The 24156-nt window shown below is 42.1% G+C and overlaps 1 long non-coding RNA gene across 1 annotated transcript; it reads right to left on the reverse strand.

Moving 5' to 3' along the window:
* Positions 1-12001: 12001 nt before the first annotated feature.
* On the reverse strand, positions 12002-16097 carry LOC308291851. The gene is made up of 4 exons (XR_013962362.1): positions 15997-16097; positions 13743-13795; positions 13097-13146; positions 12002-12057 (listed from the first exon to the last, which is right to left on the reverse strand). It is a non-coding gene; the product is annotated as an uncharacterized lncRNA (long non-coding RNA).
* Between the last annotated feature and the right edge of the window lie 8059 nt (positions 16098-24156).

Below are 24156 nucleotides of genomic sequence, written 5' to 3' on the forward strand. Positions count from 1 at the left end.
GAAGTCCTGTTAGATATGGGCTTAATATTGATGACATCAGGGAACTCCATATATGGGTATAAAGGGATTCTGTTAGTGTGACATCACAGTGAAGCCAGAGCGTGATGTCAGAGCGGCAAACCCATAATGTTAAGAGTGGTTCCCCTGACAGTGACATCAGAGCATGATGTCAGAGAGCGACAAACCCATAGAACCACAGTGTCAGTCAGGCGTGACAGAGATACATACATACGAACAAGCTGTGACCGTTCACATACTAATACTAAAAGTCTGTAGGCTAATAGTCCTCTCAGGGTAATAATAACCAGGCAGACACTAGCCTTACAGTGAATAGGATAGTATAGTCAGGCATTGACACTAAGGCTTGCCCACCTGCCCCCGGCAGGTAAATGAAACTTTGGGGCAGGTGAAGTTTGCATTCAGGTTGCCCGACTGGGCAATTTCTCATTTGAGAGGGGACACGACCGTCTATAAACAACACAAGATATCTGTCTAAACACCTGAACACCTGGCCATAAAAAAAGATATAAAATGACAAAGTATGAAACCATAGCAATCATAACTACCTAGGTATTTGGATTTGGAGGTATTGAGGTATGATTACAAATTGTTATTGAGTTAAATTGAGTAGTAATTAAAATCTTACCTATCATTTTATAATGGATGATTTACTTTTTGGGCAAGTGTACATGACCTTTGGGCAAGTAGAACATGACCTGTACTTGCCCGACGGGCAAGTGCCTCTTAGACCTTAGTGTCAACCCCTGATAGTTATGTAGCTATAGTTATTATTATAAATGTTTAGATTACGGCAGAAGCTAGTGATTAAGGCTGCAGTTCTAATTGCAATTGGGAGTCCATTCTACAGTTTGGGAGATGGAGAAAAGACTGGGACAAGGGGATCGTTGTCCAGGGTGTTTTAGCAAAGGTTCTGTCAGCTTCCCTGTGTTAGCTCATCTTAGCTTTCTTATTGCTTTGAGCTTTAAATGGAAGCCTGCATAAACAAGAGTTTCACCTCACTGTTACCTGTAATTGTGTTGTGACAATAAAGTTGATTGATTGATTGATTGATTGACTGATTATCTGAGTAAGTGGGAGGGGTTGTAAGGTTGGATCACGCTTTGAAGGTATGGGGTGCCATAACTTTGGTTGCTTGGTAGGCCCGCATCAGTGTTTTGTACTCAGTGTGGGCAGCAGCTGCGAGCAAGTGGAGGGAGGGGTAGACCTGAACATTTTGGCTGGTTGAAGATCAATCATGCTGCGACATTCTAGATAATTTGCAGAGGCTTAAGTGCACATGCCGGAAGGCCAGTGAGGAGAGAGTAAATGTTGATGTGTGTTTTCTTTTCTTCTTTTTTTTGGTTGCAGGTGGTTGCAGTGAGACACCTGTTCCTCCCAACGATGTTCCTGACACCACCCTCGGAGGTCTTCTTCACTCCAGATGCAGTCACGAGAGCTCTATCTGTGTGGAGCAGAGAATATCACCTTTATGGATGATGATGATGATGATGACAGTGACTTTGAATGTCTGATGACGACAGATTCTCACCCTCCCTGCCTCAGACCCTTGACGCTGTCAAGTAGCCTTCCGCGTTCATTCCAGACGCCATAAGGCATGCTCAGCTCGTCCATTGCAGACGCTATAAGACAGTGGGCCGACCCCGCCCACCTCTTTCAGACGGGCATGCGGCAGATCTCTGAGACTGTTGCCATAGCAACATTGGCTAAGGTGGAGACAGCCAATCACAAACTTCGGCTGCCTTAACTCAGTTGCTTTTTTGATACACTCAGACTGACGACCTGCTGTGGACTATATGGGAAGATATAGGTAGATAACCAGTAGACCAGTGGAGGGCAGTAATACACCTGGCGGCGTCCACACTGCCGGAAGTCAAGAAGAAGAAGAAGAAGACGACCTGCTGTTTCCTGAATGGATTGTTGTTGAAGTGAGCAAGAAGCGTAGCACTGTCATGGATTTATGAATGCCATTCAGGTAAGATACAACAATAAAGCCATCATATAGAATGACTCAATGGGGGTTTATTGTTAGCATGTTAGGCCTGTAATCTGTATCTATCCTGCAACAACATATTAAGCTAATTTAAAGCTAAGCTAAATACAACAACACCTCCCCCAGCCAGGGACCCCTTAGCTGAGAGACATGAATTGTTGTAATTCCCCCAATAATTCCCCCCAATTCCCCCAGTAGTAACCCTGGAGGGGGTCCCCAGAGTTACTACTGGGGGTCCTCCAAATCTTTGAGTGATAGAAACTTTTTTTACTCCTTTTTTATATTAACCACTTGAACCCTAGCCTCCATATTCTGAGAATTCTAGCCCAAAATAGCAGATCTACAAGCTCACAACGCCTAAATCGGCTGTTTTTGGCAAAGAGCCTTGGTGTAGAGGGGGAAAAGAGCAGACCAAGTACAGAGTCAAAGGTGAAGTTTATTAAGTATTGACAGTTCAAGTGGTTAAATATCTGAAAACACAAATTTACATGACAATACACTGATTTTGCTGTCAAACACCCTGCGCTGACCCCTTAGCTGAGAGAGAGATGAAGCAGGGACCCCTTAGCGGAGCGACATGAAGCAGGGACCCCTTAGCTGAGAGAGAGATGAAGCCGGGACCCCTTAGCGGAGCGACACGAAGCAGGGACCCCTTAGCTGAGAGAGAGATGAAGCAGGGATCCCTTAGCGGAGCGACATGAAGCAGGGACCCCTTAGCTGAGAGAGAGAGATGAAACAGGGACCCCTTAGCAGTCCCTGCTTCATCTCTCTCAGCCACGCTGTCCCTGCTTGGGGTCCCTTAGCTGAGGGAGAGAGATGAAGCATCAGATAAGGGGGTCCCTGCTAGAGTTCTCAACGGGCCTGAAAATTAAGGCCCGGCCCTAACTGGGCCCTAACTGGGCTGGCCCAAGGCCCTACCCTACTAGTTAGCATACATTTTAGGCCCTACCCGGCCCGAAAACGTCGGGTTGGGTATGGTCAGGTCTATAACAGAGTAATAGTAATAAAATAAAATAAAAAATATATTTTATTTTTTCATTGAGCCCGAGGCCCTACCTGGCCCTACTAATTAGCATACATTTTAGGCCCTACCCTAACCCTACCCTAAATGTCGGTCGGGTTCGGGTATGGTCGGGTTCGGGCAGAATTTGAGAACTCTAATCCCTGCTGCCTTCAAGCAGGGCACTAGGAACGTGGGCACCTAGACGAGTGGGCACCTAAATTGTGATTTTCCACATTGCATATTAGCATGCTGCTTTGTTGCTGGTACTGTAAGTCAGTGGTTCTCAACCTGGGGGTCGGAACCCCCAGGGGGATCCCCAAATTATTTTGTGGAGTCCCCAGTAAACAAACCAACATAAACGTTAGGTGTATAGAGCAGGGGTCTTCAACAGGAGGTCCTCAGAGTTACTACAGGGGGTCCTCCAAATCTTTCTTCTTTTTTTATATCAACTTGTATCCTAGCGTCCTTATTCTAAGAACTTTAGCCACAAATAGCTGATCTACAAGCTCACAACGCCTCATGCTGCGAGGCGTTGTGAGCTTGTAGATCGGCTATTTTCGGCAAAGATCTTTGGTGTAGAGGGGAAAAGGAGCAGACTAAGTACAGAGTGAAAGGTCAAGTTTATTAAGTATTGACGGTTCAAGTGGTTAAATATCTGAAAACACAAATTGACAAAAATACACTGACGATTGTGCTGTCAAACAATGAAGCTATATGGAATCTATGATAAGGTAGTGGGGGTCCCTGCTTCATCTCTCTCTTAACTAAGGGGTCCTTGGCCTGAAAACATTGAAGACCCTGGTATAGAGGGTATATCTGCACATTTCTAATGTTTAGGCAGAAAGTGTGAAAACAGTTGATACATGCTCATGTTGATCGACATGTTACTAATACAGCCTTTATCTTTTGTTCTGCATTCAAGTGTCACCAACCAGAAGTGGCAGCCGAAGTATCGTCAAAGATCTCACTAATCCGACGTCTCGCCTGTGCTAGCTGGGATGCATCTGCCACTGTGCTCTGAATCTCCACGCAAGCTCTGGTCTTCTCCACCATATCTAAATAGACCCCAGTCCTGCCACCCGTACGGCGAGGCGGCACAAGATCTACTGCTCTTCAGCAGAAGGCACTACAGAAGGTGACTGCAGTGGAGGTGAGCTTCCCTCCCTCCAGGGAATATACAAGAGGCCATGGCAATGGCTGAACGGATCACAGTCGCTGAGAGGCAAGCAGTAACAGCCGCTCTAACAGACTCTGGAGTTCTTCTTGGCTGCCATCAGACAAATGAACAAACATTGAACCCTATCCACCTGTTTCCACAAGACTTTACTGTAGCATTATCTGCGGGACACTTCCGTTTAACAGCAGACATACAAGCTCACGTCACGTCGCAGATGCAACCGGTGTGAGCTTGATCACACTCGGCTGCGACGCCGGAAATGCCGCTCGCCTTCTGCGCAATGCACGATGGGACGTTGGAAAGTTGTGGATATGGCCAGGCCCAGACTGTGTGGGAATTTGTCTTTGGCTTATGTTTGGCATTTTGCACAAATTTGCATTTTGCAAAATGTTCCAGTTTGAACTTGAGCTTTGCACTGTTCAGGTAGTTAAGATCTTAATATAGACCAGTGATTCTCAAATTTTGAAATTCCCCACGGGTCCATTTGGTTCCATTTGTACGCTGTCAAAGTTACAGACTCGTCACGGTCAATTTAGACCCCCATAGGCTAGAGAACCTAGGCTAGAGCAGGAGTTCCCAAACCTTTTTGTCTCCGGGCACCCTATAAATATATTTTTTAATCCAAGGCACCCCTACATTATAAGGTGGAAACCTTGTATGTCCAAAACTGTTCCTTTTGTATTTATCATCTATAAAATGTCCTAAACTAGTGAAAACAGCAGATCTACAATCACACAAGCACTTAAGATCTACAAGCACACAATGCGAGGCGTTGTGTGCTTGTAGATCGGCTGTTTTCACTAGTTTTGTGCAACAGAGGTTTCTGCCTGACAGTAATGATATTTTTGTGATTATGTTGCGACTTGCGAGGAAAACGTTGAGATAATAGCCACTTGTGTTTAAAATGATACAATTTTTTTTTCAAGTGTCCAAATAAATTCCAAATATTATCAAATTACTGTAGCTTGCGGCACCCCGCGACTGCCGTTGCAACACCCCAGGGTGCCCCGTCACCCACTTTGAAAACCCCTGGACTAGAGAGTCCCTGATAACCACTTTGAGAACCACTGATATAGAATATTTAAGCAGCTTATTTATTTATTTATTTTAACACAGATTTGAATGTGGTATTATTAACACTGTACATACAGTAGCTGCTGTTAGAGTTTTTAGCGCACAATGAATTTCACTTGCCTTTTACTTGTAGATGGTATTGCTGACAATACAGCAATGATTGAAGAGTGAGTTGTACTGTATGTTATGGATATATGTAATAAATGGATTGGTATATCCAACTCAAATACAAACCTCTGGACATTGAATTTATGCATGCGTCTGACTAAAAATGTATTAAACTATAACTGGTTTAAAATTGTAATTCTGGTATATGACAGTTGCTTCTGATCTGAAGTTATATTTCTGTTACAATGACCATTAAGTTACAATAGAAAATGCATTTCTATAATTTGTGTTTAATTAGTGTTGAAAACATTAAAATATGATTCTGCATTGGCTTATTGGGTAATCTTTATAATCGGTTTATAACAATTACACTAGAAAAGCATGTAGACAGAAGGCGTAAACAGAAGCATGACATGGTGTTCTTGCATAAAAACATGTTTTCTTTACTTTTCACTCAACGAGTCCTTATGCATTATATTATGGTCTGTAATCAGAAACATGCAACACTTAATGCATACTACATTGCTGGATTTTCATGTGCCTGGTGTTGGAGCCACAGTATTGCGACTCAGCCATAGCCTTGCATACTTGCATTTCTGCTAATAAACAGAATGAAATAGGAAGGCCGGGTTGGAGGGTTGTGGTGGCATGGTAAACCAGGAAGATAAGACCTTTTAGGGTGGGATTTCTAAGGCAGCTCCAAAAGTTCCTAGGTTATCTCTTGCAGTTTGGATAAGACACTGGGCTCTGCATGTACATTTCCTGTAATATTCATACAGAGGAGATATGTGTGTAAATGTGTACGTGTTGTTGTACATTGTCTATAATATACATGTAACAAAAAATGTACAAATAAAAATATTGTTTAAAAAAAAGAGTACAGGGCAGCTTATTTGTGTAACCTATAGGAGACTGAACAGATGAAAATATTCATTAAATGACAATGGGGCAATACTTGCTCTGTTCAGGCAACCGTTTCATATTACACAACTTGAGTTGCTTTACAACCACTAGTCAAGCAATAAGAATCACAGTATGCTATATAGTGGAACACCACAACATATGCTGGAAATATGAAATATGCTTGCACAGTCGGCTCCACAATGTACTCTTTCACAATGTTCCTTGGCAAAACTCTGCAGAATGATTTACACACATTGCAAAAGATCACCTGCCTAATCCTACTCACTATCTTTGCACAGTTCATGATAATTAATGATAGGGTTTTGTAACTCTACAGATGAAAGTAATGAATATGAACCTGGATATTCTGCATGCGATGCTAACACCCACAAAAGGAACATTCCTTGGTCAAGGACAGGTAGACATGGCAGGCTACTATAGAGCGTAGGCTGTTTGCATATTTACTCCATTAATCCTGATTTGTCATACTTTGTTAAATGACAGTGTGTAATGAATGAAGCTTAATTGGCATATAAATGATAAAATCGCAACGGTGTGAATTCTAACCCTAACCCTAACCCTAAACATAACCCTAACCCTAGCCCTAAACCTAACCCTAACCCTAACCCTAAACATAACCCTAAACCTAACCTAACCTAACACTAACCCTAACAAATGTAGGACTAATGACCTTTCAGACTTATGGGCAGTTCCCGGTACGAAGTGAGCGGTGGTATCAAACACGACACCTGCATATCTGTCTGTGATGTCAGCTATCGCCATACATCGAGTAATGTGCTCATACCGACACTAAAGCCCATTTTCGACTGCAGCTTTAGCTCCACACCACACCACACTACACCACACCACACCACACCGCACCACATAAAAATATCTACATTTTCCATTACACAAAAGTACCCCTATCGGTAAGAAACAAATTGACCCTTTTAACTGTGATTATTATACAATATACATTTGTATTACAACTATCCTAAATTATAATACACTATAATGTGTTATAACTGTGATTATAATACACAATAAAGTATTAATGTATTACTATGATAATTATAATACACTGTAATAGATTATAATAGTGGTTATAACACAATAGAATCTATTATCATGTGTTACAACTATATCCTGGTGGTCTAAATGAAAAGTCAGTGAGTGATCAGTCATTATGAAGTGTTTGGCCCTGTTTGGCCTAGCTCAGACCTACTCTAGACTGGATACTTTTTAGTACCATGTTTAGTACCACTTTCACACCACTCTACCCAGGTCCTTGTAGTGGAAAACCTGGCACAAGTGGGCGGTGTGGTGTGGAGTGGGGTCTGTGGAAAAGGGGCTAAACATACACAGAAAGCCAGACTTAGGGGCGGTAGCACTGCTCAAAAAGGATAAAAAGTCAGATAGGCTGTTACTGCTGCACTGTAATAAAGTGTAAGTCACATCTGCTAGTTTTATTGAGGTTAGGATTAGGGTTAAGGTGAGGTTTAGGTGGTCGGACCAAAGGGAGTCGACCTAATGACATGTTACCCCACGTTGGCCCCATTTCACATAAGTTCTGCTGACAATGTTTATTATACTGTAATAACTACAAAGATGCAATTCTGGGAAATTGAAGGTTGGTTCCTACTTGTAATACATTTAACCAGTGTTTGTAGAAGTGAAGATGCTGGTTTTATATGTTACTAGTCCTGTGCCCGGGGGTGTGATGAGGGACTGAATGTAGGAGTCTCAGAAGTAATGTTGGAGAACCCAGACCGCTGCCTGTTGGGCAGAATAGTTACAATCTATGTCCAGTTGTGCAATACCCGTTGTATACCCATATGTGTTCTGTGTCCAGGCCAGGCTGTGATGTCATCTCCAAATTGGTGACACTGTTTAGTATCAGTGGTCAGCATGCAGACGGACGGTCAGACAGCGGACAGACACGTCATGACAGGATTGACGGAAATCCCCATGACCCATTAGTTCATTTTGGTTTCATCATGATGACATAATAATTGAAACCCCAATAGACCCACACAACGTCAGAAGTTACCCTAGAAACAATTAATCGTACAATAACAGTCTGGTTACCCTGTGCCCACCAGCAATGGGCTAGTGGTGTTTATGCTTTAGGCCTGTTCGTGCACTTGCATACTCGGACAACTGCATGGCTCGGATATACAGTATATGGAAAGTATGTGTAATGTGGTGATATGAGATTGGATATGAACTTGGATGTTGGACATGGTTGTGTAAGACTGCCTATGATGCATATGAGCTTATATCTTTGGTGTGGTAATAATTATGCAGATTCAGAAATGGCACATTTTCTTGGGTTTTAAAGGCATTATAATAAATAAAGTACCAGACTGTTCTATATTTGCCCATGTAATCGTTCCCCATTACACAAATCATGGACTATGCTTTGTGTTCAGAAGTGACAATTCTCAACTGATAATTTCAACAACATAAAAGTCTAAAGTGAGTCAACTGTTAAATACACACAATTTCCAATTTGAAGCGAACAGATAATGTACGGCCACACTGTCACATGTACAATGCAATGCATATAGAAAGAAGACAGATGGTGTCTGAAAATGGATCTTTGCCCCTATACAGTAGTTAACTATATAAAAACTAGGCTATATGAGAAATAGTGCATTGAGTAGATCAAAAACAGCTATAGAAACAGACATGAAAGGAAACCATTTGCATTCAATTCAATTCAATTTTATTAAAGTGTCAAATCATAACAAGTTATCGCAAGACACAGGGGGGTGGAGGGGGATGTACAGTACACGCACACGAGATCTGCATGTGCGGTGCGCGTGTGGAGGATGCACACACACACACACACACACACACACACACACACACACACACACACACACACACACACACACACACACACACACACACACACACACACACACACACACACACACACGCATGTTGATTAGCATTAGATGGGATTTTGCCTCTCAGACCCAAAAGCAGATCTACATGCTCGCAACGCCTCGCAACGCGAGGCAATGTGAGCATGTAGATCGTCTATTTTAACAATAGAAACTGCGCTATACAAAATGTAATGCCTCAACTCTTAGTGCTCGTCATGCGGTTAAAATGTGATTAACTGGCAGTTAAAATTAGATTGTTTTGGGGGTCACAGCCTGAAAAGGTTGAGAACCACTGACATAGGTGATAACAGGTAAAGGTAGACTTCTTGTAATTGATGTCCATAAGGGTCCATTTGGTTTCATTTCACACTCTCAAGAGTTAAAGAAGCTCTATAAGGGTCCATTTGGTTACCAACTCTCCATCATTTAGCTGGGACCACCTGGAACTCCCTCACGGACCACTGGTTGAAAAACACTGCTCTATCCCAATCTGAACATTTCCTTAGTGAAAAAACAAAACAAAAAAACAAAACATATACATCATCACTAATGTCGAGTACAACTGCTGTTCTAAATGCTGAAACTACCTGGTACAACTGCTAGTTTAAATCCTCTTTGGGATTGAAGTAGAGACGTCATGACTGGCATCACCACTGGCGATGCCAATGACATCACCAGGAACACTGTTCTCTCATTGCCTGTTAATGATGACCTTTGCCAGAGATGCTGGTCCCTGATTCAAACAAGAGAGGACACCGTCATGCATACCCAAGAGGGTGTCAGGCACATTCGCCTAAAACGTATTCGCCTAAACGCATTTGGTCCTTTCGCCTGGCACTTTCGCCGTGGATGAGAGAGTTTTCACCCACCCTTTCTAGACGATTCACGCATTTACGCACACAGCTGCAAGAATACATTTAACAAGTGCATGTCATCTCGATCTACATGCTCACATTGCAAGGTGTTGTGAGCATGTAGATCTGCTATTTTCACAATAGAACCGTGTTATACAAAATGTAATGCCTCAACTTTTAGTGCTTGTCAGGGTGGGGGGTCCCCAGTTACCGTAAATATGCACTGCACCTGCATAGGGCATAACTGAGATAAGAGCCATGCAAATGCTTCACATTCTTCCGTATGAAAAGCATATAATTCCCATAGGTAGGCTACGTATCAATTAATTATTTGGACGCACCTGATTCCAATAGCTCTGTATTGATGTGATTACTATATAGAGCACATAGCCTTGAGTAATGGTCACCGTTTGACAGGAACACCTGTGACAGTCACTATAATATTTAAATGACAAAGGGATAATATGCAAACATGTACAGTCTGACAGCAGAATTGATTAGAGCTATGGAATCAGGTGCATCCAAACAATTAATTAATTGATATGTGCACTGCGCAAATAGGTCATGAGTCATGACGTCCCGATATACATCATAGCATTTGATTTGGAAGACTATCATAGGCCTACTGCTAGTATGCTTTATGGTGAAGAAGGTTTGTAAAAAGGATATGCAGCAAAATTGTTCTGGTGAGAGGCGTGCAGATCCTCCCGCAAGCATAAACTTTCCGTGTCTGGTTTTGGTCAGTGCGCTCTCCTCTGCTCTGTGCCAAATTCTGACTGTCTGCACCTGTCTGTCTGTCTGTACCTGTCTGTCTGTCTGTCTGTCTGCCCACAGCGTGGCAGCCCGGCCAGTGCGCTGCATAGCGTGTCATAAAAGACACACAACTTAACTTTAACATTTTAAGCAAGGCAAAATGGATGAAAAATGGACCCTTGAACATTTAGGCGAAATGGCTCTTCAACGGCGGTGAAAAGACTCTCCTCCGCGGCGAAAGTGCCAGGCAAAAGGACCAAATGTGTTGAGGCAAATACGTTTTAGGCGAATGGGCTGGTGACCCCCCCAGAGGACACACATCGCAGTACTTGTGTGCTCTCTTGCACAAATAAATATGAATGAAGGTATACAGATATGGTAGTCATGATAGTCCAAGCATGTCATTTCACCCAGCAGTCCATGGCCATTAGGAGCATACATGGCAGTATCCACATAGAACCTCACCCGTCGCTGCATACTGTTGTGCTCCGAGATGAGGTCCTATAAAGGTGCCGCAGCGATGGCCCGGACCGCCTCCACATCGAGTTGGAAAACACTCAAAACTAAATTTTATCCAAAAAGTAAAGGTAGTTCAGAGCTCCCAGACTGTGGTTTCCTATCCCAGGGTACATAAAACATGAACCACGGCATAAAACAACCGATTAAATCGTTAGTTTTGTAATGTTTTCCCATTCAACCGGAACTACTGTACTGTAGTCTCGCGTAGCCAGGGAGCATTTGCAAATCGCGTTAGGCAACAGTCTGGCCAAGCGAGACCACGCCAGGGGCTTTTCTGAATTTAATGACACTAAATAAGCGTGGTGCATGTTTTATGTATCGTGGGATGGAAAACCACAGTCTGGGAGCTGGGAACTACCTTTACTTTTTGGATACAATTTTGTTACGAGTGTTTTCCAACTCAACGTGGTGGCAGTCCGGGCCAGTGCTGGGGTACCTTTATAGGACCTCATCTCGGAGCACAACAGTATGCAGCGACGGGTGAGGTTCTATATGGGGCTAACATGGCAGCTGCCAATCATGTCTTTCCATCATAAGTTGTAACCCCCCCCAACAACCATTCCGTGGGCATATCCACTCTCAGTCCAATCTCGCATTGCCGTCCAGTGTAGAAGTGCTCTCCATAGCATTACTGATCCCAGGGGCCTGAAATCCACCCGGACACAAAGCACGAGAACCTCAAGCAGCAGTGAGTTGTCCAGGTGAGTCGAAGTCACTTCATCCCACACGTCCATGTCAATGATGTTGCAGGGCAAGCGTTCCTGTAAGTACACAAGTATTACAAAAACGCACATTATACACAGTATATGTGTATGTGTAATATATACTGTATACACACACACACACACACACACACACACACACACACACACACACACACACACACACAGAGCTGGGATCGGCCCGATCGAACCGAATCGACGTCTGAGCATTAATCATTAAAATGCGTCCGACCCGTGCCGAGGCCCGAACCTTATGTTTCCAGCGCTTTTTCGCCTCATTTCTTTTTCTTTGAGGAAGCCACTGATTTACACTCACTAGCAAACTTGTTCTAATGTGCAGCACATTCAGCGTGCCTGCATTTTACCCTTAATATGAATATTAATCGACAATGTGGCTTTTGAAAGTGTTTAAATAGGCTACGTTGATAATTAAATAATACAAATAATAACGTGCGCTAAACAGGACGTCTGACACAGTGACTGCTGCAAGTTTCTGCGCCTGGAAAATAGCAGATCTACAAGCTCACAACGCGTTGCGGATGCGAGGCGTTGTGAGCTTGTAGATCAGACAGTTTTGTCACGGAACACACCGCGATGAAGTATAAAAGCCAGGATTTACTTGAGTGATGTGATGTGTGTTGAACGGACAAGGCTGGCACAGTGCACTGCGACTGCACACAACAGCGCAGAAAAATAAACATCCAATGCAAGGGACAGGAGTGGGAACACAAGCTAGGAGCTCCATTCAGCGGCACGCCATTTCCAATCAAACTACAAAAACGTGTTTACCTCAGCATGGGACTTTGTCGTCGGGCTTGTCGGGCCCCGCGGGTTTTCGGTCGGGTATCCCAGCTCTAACATACACACACGCACGCGCACACACACACACACACACACACACACACACACACACACACACACACACACACACACACACACACACACACACACACACACACACACACACACACACACACACACACACACACACACAGCGAGAGCGAGAGCGAGAGACAGAGAGAGAGAGAGAGAGAGAGACAGACAGACACAGACAGAGAGGGTCCTATATTTCTTTTACCTGATTTGTCCTTTCCTTACAAGAGAAGACCTGGGAACCTTTCTTGACACCTTAAAAGATGAAATGAAAGATCATTAAGCCATGATGCTTTGTAATATCTGCACAATTCTATAAAATCTATAAATTATCCAAATCTCTGTCTGTGTTTATGCCAGTAGCCAATCAGGGGGGCTTTTATTCCCAAAGCTTCATCAGAGAGGGGCAAAGAGTGGTTTTCCATGATTGGTCAAACTTCATGTGACATCATAATGTCTTACAATGACAATGTTGGGTAATGTTGTAAGTACAGGACAAGCACAAGCACAGGATAAATGCCTAGCTGTGGACATGGCGAACGTAGGTCGCAGATTAGTATGTGAACGGTCACAGCTTGTCAGTATGTATGTATTAGTGTCTCTGTCACAGACAGAATGGGTTTGCCACTCTGACATCAGGCTCTCGCTTCACTGTGATGTCACACTAACAGAATCCCCTTTATGCCCATCTATGGAGTGTCATCAATATTAAGCCCATATCTAACAGGACTAGGCCACATCGGCCACATACGGCCAAGACAGATGGCCAAGACAGCCCATATCTGTGTGGCTGGTTCTACAGACAGGTATCTCCATGTATGGGCATAAAATCTGGAGTGAAGAAGACCTACGAAGGTAGTGTCAGGAACATCGTTGGGAGGAACAGGTGTCTCACTGCAACCAACTGGATGGGGGGAAAAAAGAAGAAAAGAAAACACTCATCAACATTTACGCTCTCCTCACTGGCCTTCCGGCATGTGCACTTAAGCCTCTGAAAATATCTAGAATGTCGCAGCATGATTGATCTTCAACCAGCCAAAATGTTCAGGTCTGCCCGCACAGAGTACAAAACACTGATGCGGGCCTACCAAGCAACCAAAGTTATGGCACCCCATACCTTCAAAGCGTGATCCAACCTTACAACCCCTCTCGCTTACTCAGATAATCAGTCAGTCAATCAATCAATCAATCAATCAATCAATCAATAAATATATGAACTTTATTGTCACAACACAATTACAGGTAACAGTGAGGTGAAACTCTTGTTTATGCAGGCTCTGCCACTCTGACATCATGCTCTGGCTTCACTGTGATGTCACACTAACAGAATCCCTTTATGCCCATATATGGAGTTCCCTGATGTCATCAATATTAAGCTCATATCTAACAGGACTTCATATGGGAATGCCATATATGGAGGCCACATACCACACTAACAGAATCCATATATGGCCAAGACAGCTGTCCAAGACAGCCCATATCTGTGTGGCTGGTTCTACAGACAGGGATCTCCATGTATGGTCATAAGACCATACATGCATGGTCAAATGTCATAGACATCAAAGGACGAATAACTGAGTAAGCATGTCTGGGCTCTCACAGCATATCTCCATATACAGTACATGGATCTCCATATAGTCCAGTAAAAATAAAGCTGAGGTTGGAAAAAATTGTGTTATTTAGTTTTTCAACTGATTCTGACAGGAAATTAGGTCTACTAGCCAGGATAAAAAATCTACCATAATCTGCTCACTGGAAATACCCACAGTGGCCAAATCAAGTTGGGCTCCCATCGACTTTCTATACAGGAGGAAAATACCCTGAAAAAAAATCTGCTTTAAGTAGGATGTGAGGGGTCTAACTAGGGGTTTGTCATGATGCTGAATCCATTGCAATCACTAAACCATCATTTTCTGGGGCCATTTTTAGCCCAAGGAATGTTTTTTGTGCAAAACAAATGCTTGCAATGGATTCAGCATCATGACAAACCCCTAGTTAGACCCCTCACATCCTACTTAAAGCAGATTTTTTTCTGGGTATTTTCCTCCTGTATAGAAAGTCGATGGGAGCCCAACTTGATTTGGCCACTGTGGGTATTTGCAGTGGGCAGATTATGGTAGATTTTTTATCCTGGCTAGTAGACCTAATTTCCTGTCAGAATCAGTTGAGAAACTAAATAACACATTTTTTTCCAACCTGAGTGGATTTTTTTCCTAGAATTACTAGACTAATATATGGGTACAAGGGGAAAATAGTTTCATGACACTACAAATCATTGGTACAAGGCCAACTAAAAGGAGACCTTAGTAAGCTTTTTGGTTTAATTACACAGGAACCACTTTATGTAGCTCACATAACATTGAAAGACAGACAGAACACAGTACTTGGCATATATAGAATGCAAAGTGATGTAGCTTTCAGGTTTCTATCCATTTTCTTAATTGATGAGAATACATCAATGAAATATTATCATGAGCAAATGTTCCAGTGGCCACCAATGGACCATTACAGTTCTATAACTAAACAATATAAGAACTGTCTGATGTTCCCCATTTTCAACTGTTTTTATTTGACTTGCTTTGGCAGTGTAAAAAACGTATGTTTTCTCATGCCAATAAAGCTCCTTTGAATTGAATTGATATTCAGAAGCCCTGTAGCAAACAGCACAGGGTAGATAATTATGATAGCCCCTTTAATAATGCCCTATGCAAAGTACTGTGTTCTAATAAAGGTCTCGCACCCTCCCCCCCCCCCCCCCCCCCAGTTCACACCTCGACAACTGTTTAACAAAGAAACTAACTATTTGCATATCAATAGACCTGTATAGCGACGTTCGCGACCCCCCAAACATTGAATCACCACTGCACCACTTCTATCTGCCTGTCTTTCAATGTTATATGAGATACATAAAGTGGTTCCTGTGCAAATAAGCCAAAACGCTTACTAGGAACTCCTTTTAGTTGACCATGTGCCAGTATGAAATTGTAGCAATCATAACATGTTAACAATAACGCCATTGACCTTGTTCTATTGTGGTGAAGATTTCACAACTAAACGTGTTTACTTTAATACATGCAGACACTCATAGATAGAAAGGCTACATACCTCAGTCATTCACATAGAGTTATGAGAAGTAGGTAATTCATGGTAATTCCTCGCGTCTGTGAAGTGAACAACATCAACAATGACCACAACCTAACGCTTAGCCTTCTGTAGTGTGAAAAACTTGCTGCCAAGTGACTATTAGCCAATCACAACGAAAACTTTCGGGAAAGACCCGCCCTTACCTGCCTCTGATTGGCCTACCAAATGTCCGTCTCAGACCCGTACTGCAGTAGCGTCAGTTCAGAAAAAGCTAAGGTATGGCAACATGACTGATTTTTTCCCTGTTTCTACGGTTTCTTGGGCTGGATATGGCAGCCTGGAACGGTTTTTCAAGTGCAGCTAAACTTGGCATGTTAGTAGCCTAAATGTGCCTTGTTAAAGTGTTTGTAAAATGTAGTAGTTATTTTACTGTAATTTAACAACATCCTAATACAGATAGACAAAGAGACATTCATGGATTTATATTTAAAGGTAACTTTTATTGTCCCCCCTGCTTGGACCCAGGGTATGGCAGCTGCATACCCCTGCCATACCCAATTGACGCCCCTGCCGTACTGGTCCGTCTCTGTCAATCATGCGGAAGTAATGTGACGTGACGTCACGGGTTGGAAACGTTAAATAAAGGTCTCGTTCTCAGAGAATACAAAACTATTAAATACAAAACTAGGATGGAAATGCTCACAAATATTTACAGGTTTTTGTGTGTGCTGGCGTGTGGTTTAGTGCATTTTAAACAAGCTGTTTAGCGCACGTTTTGGATTTCTACCCTCCAAAGCTGACGTCAGCACCAAGAAGTTGCTGATAAATTCGCTGAGTGCGCATGCGTGGGCGGGCAGAGACGGCGCGGTCTGCCGTCTTAGATCTCAATGAATGTCTATGAGTGGACCCTGGAAGGCAGTTATTGCTGTCGCTGGCGGCCAGAGAAGGCACCCACTGCCTGCACCGGCTTCTGACTAATAGTAGCTCCGTGACGTCCCCGGTATGATAATGTGTTGGTTTAGCAGTGCAGAGGATTTTTTTAGGGGCAGGGGGAGACATTTTTCCAACATGTCCTAGAATGTGAAAATAGCAGATCTACAAGCTCGACTTTGATTGATTGATTGAAGACTTTATTAGAAGTTTGCATAGGAAAAGGTACAGTTTCATGACGGTACAGTTCACTGGTACAAGGTCTACTAAAAGGAGATCCATGAAAAGACTAAGCTTATTTCCACTGGAAACCATTGAAGTATCTCATATAAAATTGAATGACAAGCTCTCAATGTGTCACAGTCTCAGAGCGATGTGTTGAGCTTGTAGAGCTTGTAGATCTGCTATTTTCACATTCTAGGACATGTTAGAAAAAAGACTCATGCCCCCTTTTATGTCTATTTGTGTGTGTGCACCTGTACAGAGCAAAAGACAACCAGCAGACACACAGAGACAGAGAGAAAGCGCCCCCAAGTGGGGGCTCACAGAAATACTCACAGAAATACTGCAATATAGTATGTGAGTTTTTTGGTCAGATATAGCCAATAAAAATATTTTTCTCTGCATTTTTCTAAACAGAAAATTCTAAAAATAAATCCTATTACATAATTACATTAGTACACTTATCTGATAATGCCTGAAGCCATAAAGACACATCTCAAGTGAGTTATCCACTTGAAAACAGATCATTCACAAAAAGGTCAATAACTCCAATTATTTTGAATTTCCACCTGGATTTTGAAAAAACAAGGGGTTTGAAATGGCCAAAACTCTAGATTGCTACATCGTACATACAAAAAAATATTTTTTGGAGAGACTAGAGGATGTCCTCTTTTAATCCATGCACTGTATGACATTTTCGTGCAAACAGGGAATTTAGGAAAAATGTCTAAATATGAAGAAAATGCTTAAACAAAATGGCAGGGGAGCCTACAGTGAATGTTAAAATGGCGGTCAATGTGTTAATAGGACTCCTACAACACCATCTGATTTTTTTCAATTTTTTATTTCAAGTATTTCTTAATGCGGGCCTTAGAGGGTTAAGAAGTGAAACATGTATAGACCCCTGGTGGACACCGGTCAACAAAGTAGAGTTTGAGTATATAAGTGGTTACTGGTTAGATGAAAGCCATTATTCCACCCCCATCTATCACCATTACTGGACATCACATTCCCACACTTCATTTCATACAAGCTTCATATATTCTGTTTGGTATGTCAATATCAGACCGGAGGGAAGTGAAACAAAGTGATCAGTGATTATCCTGACCAGTTAAAACAGTAACAGACAGAACAATCTAGGTCTACAGTTAAAAAGCATATCAGCAACTAAAGAAACTCAAGACTTCATAATACTAAAATCCAAGTCACCTGGAAATTAAGCATTGGTTTGGTATTGGCCTACAATCATAAAACCCAGCAACAGACAAGGTGACTTTGTGTCCCCATAGGGAACCATTGTAATCAGGGTCTGTAATGCAGGGTGTTTAAAGGTATTCTGTCAGAAATGCTTTGCAAGAACTGTTTGTCTGACTTAAATAGTGTGTTGAATGGTATTCTGACAGAAATGCATTCCAAGAGCAGTTTGGCTGACTTAGTGTGTATGTTGAATGGTAATCTGACAGAAATGTGTGTATGTTGAATGGTAATCTGACAAAAATGCATTGGTTAACACATGGCAATTTTAGTGGCTAAATATGTCTTTTTAGACACAATAAGCCGGGGTATATGCATATACGCCATTTTGTTCTACTTCCGGGTGTCTTTCGACTTCCTTCACAGGTGTTACCAATGATACTAATGAAGGGTCTGTTCCATTCTGGTCAAGCAGAGTCAGGGTGCTGATATTGTGCATGTTGGCTCACTGGAAACACTCTGCTACACCAGTGGGTCTCAAAGTGTCCTTGAGTGGGTTCCAAATGTCCCCATACAGGTGTGTAACTCTGAGAGTGTACAAATGGAATCAAATGGACCCACAAGGGTCCATTTGCATCCATTTGTTGATTCCATTTGTACAGAGTTTAAGGGGGTCCTTTAAATTAAAGAACCACTGTACAATAAATCAAACAGAGCCTTCATTAGTATCATCAGTAACACCTGTGAAGGAAGTCGAAAGACACCCGGAAGTAGAACAAAATGGCGTATGGTGTAAATAGTAATAAAGAAATTGCAGGCTTATTGTGTCTAAAAATACATTTTTAGGTACTTGTATGCATGCCCCCACCCACTGAAATCAAAATACAAAAATCGCTAAAACAATAGAAAGCAGTAAATGAAAACATTTTCTCTAATGACTATCTAAGTTGTCCTTTAACATCTGTAAAACTAACGCTGGTGAATGCTAACCTGATGAAATGCTCAACTACCAATGCTGGTGAATGTTAACCTGCTGAAATGCTAACCTGCTGACACTGGTGAATGTTAGTCTGGTGAATGTTAACCTGGTCGGACCAATGGGAGGTTGAACAATGCTCAGTGTTACAACCAAAGACATTCTATAATAAGAGATGACACTCCCTATACAGTACATCCCATTTCAACAACCAGCGCCCAGAAGTCTCTGCCATCTTGGAGTGATGACGACTTCCGGTGGTTACAAAAAATAAATACATTATAAAGTCATGCTGTAAAAAAAAGAAAGAAAAAAAATCATAGTTTATGCTTCTACAGAACTGTTCTGTGTTGAACAGCGAAAAAGTATAAATATGCATAGGCTACTTCTATAATTATTAACATTTTATTTATCATATTTGTTAATGGATAAAAGCAGAAATGTGTAACATATTCATTCAAGTTGATTTTGAATTACTTTTGACTTCACAACAATGACACAAAATAAATACAATTTTACATGTGTGACTGCATATTAGACATTGCTTATCTCTCAACAGAACAGCAGAGGGTGCTGTTTTCCCCCTTTTGGACAATGTTATAAACCAGTCTGCCAGGCAGATACTTACATTACATTACAAGAGAATCAGCAACTTGAACAAATTATAACAGGTTTATTTTATCACACATGTAAAGGAATTCTTCCCATTTTTTTACAAAAAAACTAAACAAGGAATATCAAACAGCCATGAGGTGCTGCATGAATCAAAGCCATAAGCATAACACAAAGTCTTGGGGAGTAGTTCCCATTGTGATCCTATTACATTGTGGTAATAATAAAAACTAATTATAAGCTAGCTAATTAGATAATGATAACATGATTATGTAATCATGTGGTTAACCTTACAGAAGGTTACTGATGAGAAATGTGCGATTGCACTTTTGATTTGGCTGTGATAGTCTGTGATTTTGGGTGTGCAATATATCGTCGTTGTCGGGTGAAAACCGTGTATGTCCAAAACCGTTCGTTTTGCATTATTCATTTTAAAAATGATTTAAACTAACAGCCGATCTACAAGCACACAACGCCTCGCATTGCGAGGCGTTGTGTGCTTATAGATCGGCTGTTTTTCCTTCTTTTGTGCAACAGCCTTGTACGATGAAGCAGGGCTTTACTTTGCGAAAGAACATACAAATTTGAAACTTGGATATATACAAGGTTTCTGCCTGACAACGGCGATATGGTGAATGCGGAGACAGATAAAAAGTTTCACCATGTAGACTCCACTGCAGTCACTGCACTCACCGACACTTTCCATATTCTGAATAGCCTTTTCCACAGATCAACAGCATGGATAACAGCTCCAATCTTCGTCCTTATGTTACATTCCAGGGCTGTGATCAAATTCACCAGTTCAATGGTGGGCACTTTTTTTATCACCCAAATGCAAATCGGTGTACTGTTAGGCTTTGAGGAATGCATATCGTGAATCATCAGGGACAACTGAGGTCACAATGGCACAGTTTTTACAGGGATTACATTTCCTCACTGCCTTGCTGCCAACATACCCAGCCAGGTAAACAACTACACCATCATCAGTTGTTCCTTGCTGCCAACATACCCATCCAGGTAAACAACTACACCATCATCAGCTGTTCCTTGCTGCCAACATACCCAGCCAGGTAAACAACTACACCATCATCAGCTGTTCCTTGCTGTCAACATACCCAGCCAGGTAAACAACTACACCATCATCAGCTGTTCCTAAAACTGGTGGCGTCATGTCACTCAGCAGGCCCAGGACACGTTTTGTAAAGACACCCTCAGGGGAGTTTAAGTCAAACTCCAGTGCATCACTGTTCTGGAAAAACTAAATGCTAAAATATTAGCCATAAGCGCTCCCCGTGTCATACAACATCTGACTTGTTGCAATCATCCATTTGGTTATCTTTGGCTCCTGTATTAGCAGGCAGTGTAGCAGTGACCTTCTCGGCTATAAAATCAGTACTCAATCAAGTATAGTTATTTAATACTGTAGCATAACTGTGGTCCTCCATAATCTTGGTGCCAGTGACGACCAGGGGATCAATCTGAAACTAGAAATACTGTTCCTACGAAACAGTGTGGGCTCGCTCGTGACTATATTCTGCATAACTGCCATGTGAAGTTCAACCAATACTCCAGCTAACACCACTCCCAGATGTTTTTTCCGCAACTCAAATGGACCTCATTGGCTAAGGGCCCTGCCTTTGTACTGCCATGGTGGAACTTGGTGAATAAATAATGAAGATAACATAGTTTTCCACAATTAGATAGAAGCAAGCTTAAGTTAAATCATTTCACATACCGGTATATCTCAAAGTAAATAGTGGTGCTGAAACTATCAAGCAGGTATACCTGGGGATTCTCCTGGGAGGCATAGTTATGGTCAGCCAATATCTGCTCGGCATCGAGCTGAAATGATAAGATAGTTCAGTAATTTCACATGTAACCTATTCACCAGTAAGACTCCCTAATCGGGAGATAGGCGACCGTCAGGTCGCATACACAAACTTTAGAAGGCAATGGTAGCCAATCAGGAGGGAATATGGGAAATGGGACAGATCCATGTTGATGACATGACTTTAGAGATACTTTGATAGCAGTGTCCAAAAATGTGTTTGGCAAGAATCGGCATCATGGTGGCGCTAGAAGAGGGCCATGTGAGAAATGAGGGGTGGGGGTTGTGGTTTGGCAGCCAAGGAGGGTGTGTGCAAAGTTTGGCATGGATCAGGGCAAGGTGGCAGACTGACTAACAGACTGACTGACTGACTGACTGACTGACTGACAGACAGCCGGTGGAGGTATTCATAATATCAACTTATCTCAAAGTAAATAAATTCCACATACTATTTTGCACTCAATATCAAAATATTATCAATCAACGTAACACTATGGCTAATATTGAAATAACAGGAAATAGACCTAAACTATGTCCACAAAGTCTCTAGTTCTTTTTTTTTTTTTGTCTTTTTAGGATTCAAGCAATTAACACCACATACCATCTTTCTTTCAATGATTTTACCATATTTTTCAGTCATCTTTATTGAACGTTTCAAGACATGATCCCAGAGTTCTATATTCATTTTAATTAATTCCTTAATGTATCAAATATTAATTGATTAATGAATTGTAATGTTTTATGATGTATGTTTATATGAACGAATGAATGAATTAATTAATTAATGAATAGTAATGTTTTATAATGCATATTTATATGAATGAATGAATGAATGAATGAATGAATAGTAATGTTTTCAAAGTGAATGAAAAGGGCTTTCCTCCTCCTGCCAGATGTGTTCACTGTGATGTCACGGCCCTCTGAAGAAATGCATTCTGGGGATTTCCCAACCACAGGAAGTCTGAGAGAGAGAGAGAGAGAGAGAGAGAGAGAGAGAGAGAGAGAGAGAGAGAGAGAGAGAGAGACACACGCACGCACGCACGCACGCGCACGCACACGCAAACACACACACACACACACACACACACACACACACAGACAGACAGACAGACAGACAGACAGACGGACAGACAGACACACACACACAGAGAAAGAGAGAGAGAGAAACAGAGAGTAGAAAGTGAGATTGAAAGAGGAAACAAAGGATTAGTCACGGAGTTAAGGAAGGGGGGGTCGGAAACAGAACAGATGAGAAATATGAGACGCTCACGCACACACGCACGCACGCACGCACGCACGCACACACGCACACACGCATACACACACACACACACACACACACACACACACACACACACACACACACACACACACACACACACACACACACACACACACACACACACACCACAAACCATTCTGCAGATGTCAGAAACATGTTGTCATAGTAGTAATTGTTAGAAATGAGGTTCCATGACAGCAACATCATCATCTTGCCACTTTCATGTTGCTGTCATATCAGTGCTAATATTCTTTTTTATTTATTTTTAGTTCATATGTTGGTTTTCTAATTCAGGGTAGGCCTATTCTCTACAACAGGGGTCTTCAACAGGGGTTTAAACCACCCTGACGAGCACAAAAGGTTGAGGAAATACATTTTGTATAACACGGTTCTATTGTGAAAATAGCAGATCTACATGCTCACAACATGGCGTTGTGATCATGTAGATCGGCTATTTTCACAATTTTGGCCTCTAATATTTGACAATTTGTCCAATATACGCTTAAACCTTGTGTTGGTTTGTTTACTGTTGAGTGAGAAAACAATGTTGCACATTAAGTTAATCATCTGGGATGATTAATCATCTGGGAACCCCCCAGAATAATGTGGACCCCCCCCTGGGGGTCCCGACCCACAGGTTGAGAACCACTGTGCTAAAGGACACTTCGACACTAACTCTGGGGGAGCCTGGGATCGAACATCCGTCCGCTCAACAGGCCCCTCTGCAGCGTGGCAGTGGTATTAAAATATGTTTTAATTAACTTATAATTAACATTATAATATTTTTAATTTGATCATGAGACTATCACTGAATGTCAGTCTCCTGCTTTTCTTCAGAATATGTATGACACTGATGTCCTATGACACTTTGTAGGGCACATTAGAGTCCACTAAGACAGTGGTTCCCAAACGTTCTCTTTTCAAGGACCCCCATAACTCTGAGAGTGTACGGATGGAACCATGTGCAGCCTATGGGTCCATTTGGTTCCATGTGTACAAGACAGGGGTCTTCAACAGGGCGTCCGGGACCCCTAGGGGGTCCTCAGAGTTGCTACAGGGGGTCCACCAAATCTTTGTGTGATAGAAGCTTTATTTCTCTTTTTTTTTTATATTAATCACTTTAACCCTAATAATAAA

The sequence above is a fragment of the Nannobrachium achirus genome, assembly GCF_963921795.1.
Source record: "Nannobrachium achirus genome assembly, chromosome: 1".
Classification (NCBI taxonomy): domain Eukaryota; kingdom Metazoa; phylum Chordata; class Actinopteri; order Myctophiformes; family Myctophidae; genus Nannobrachium; species Nannobrachium achirus.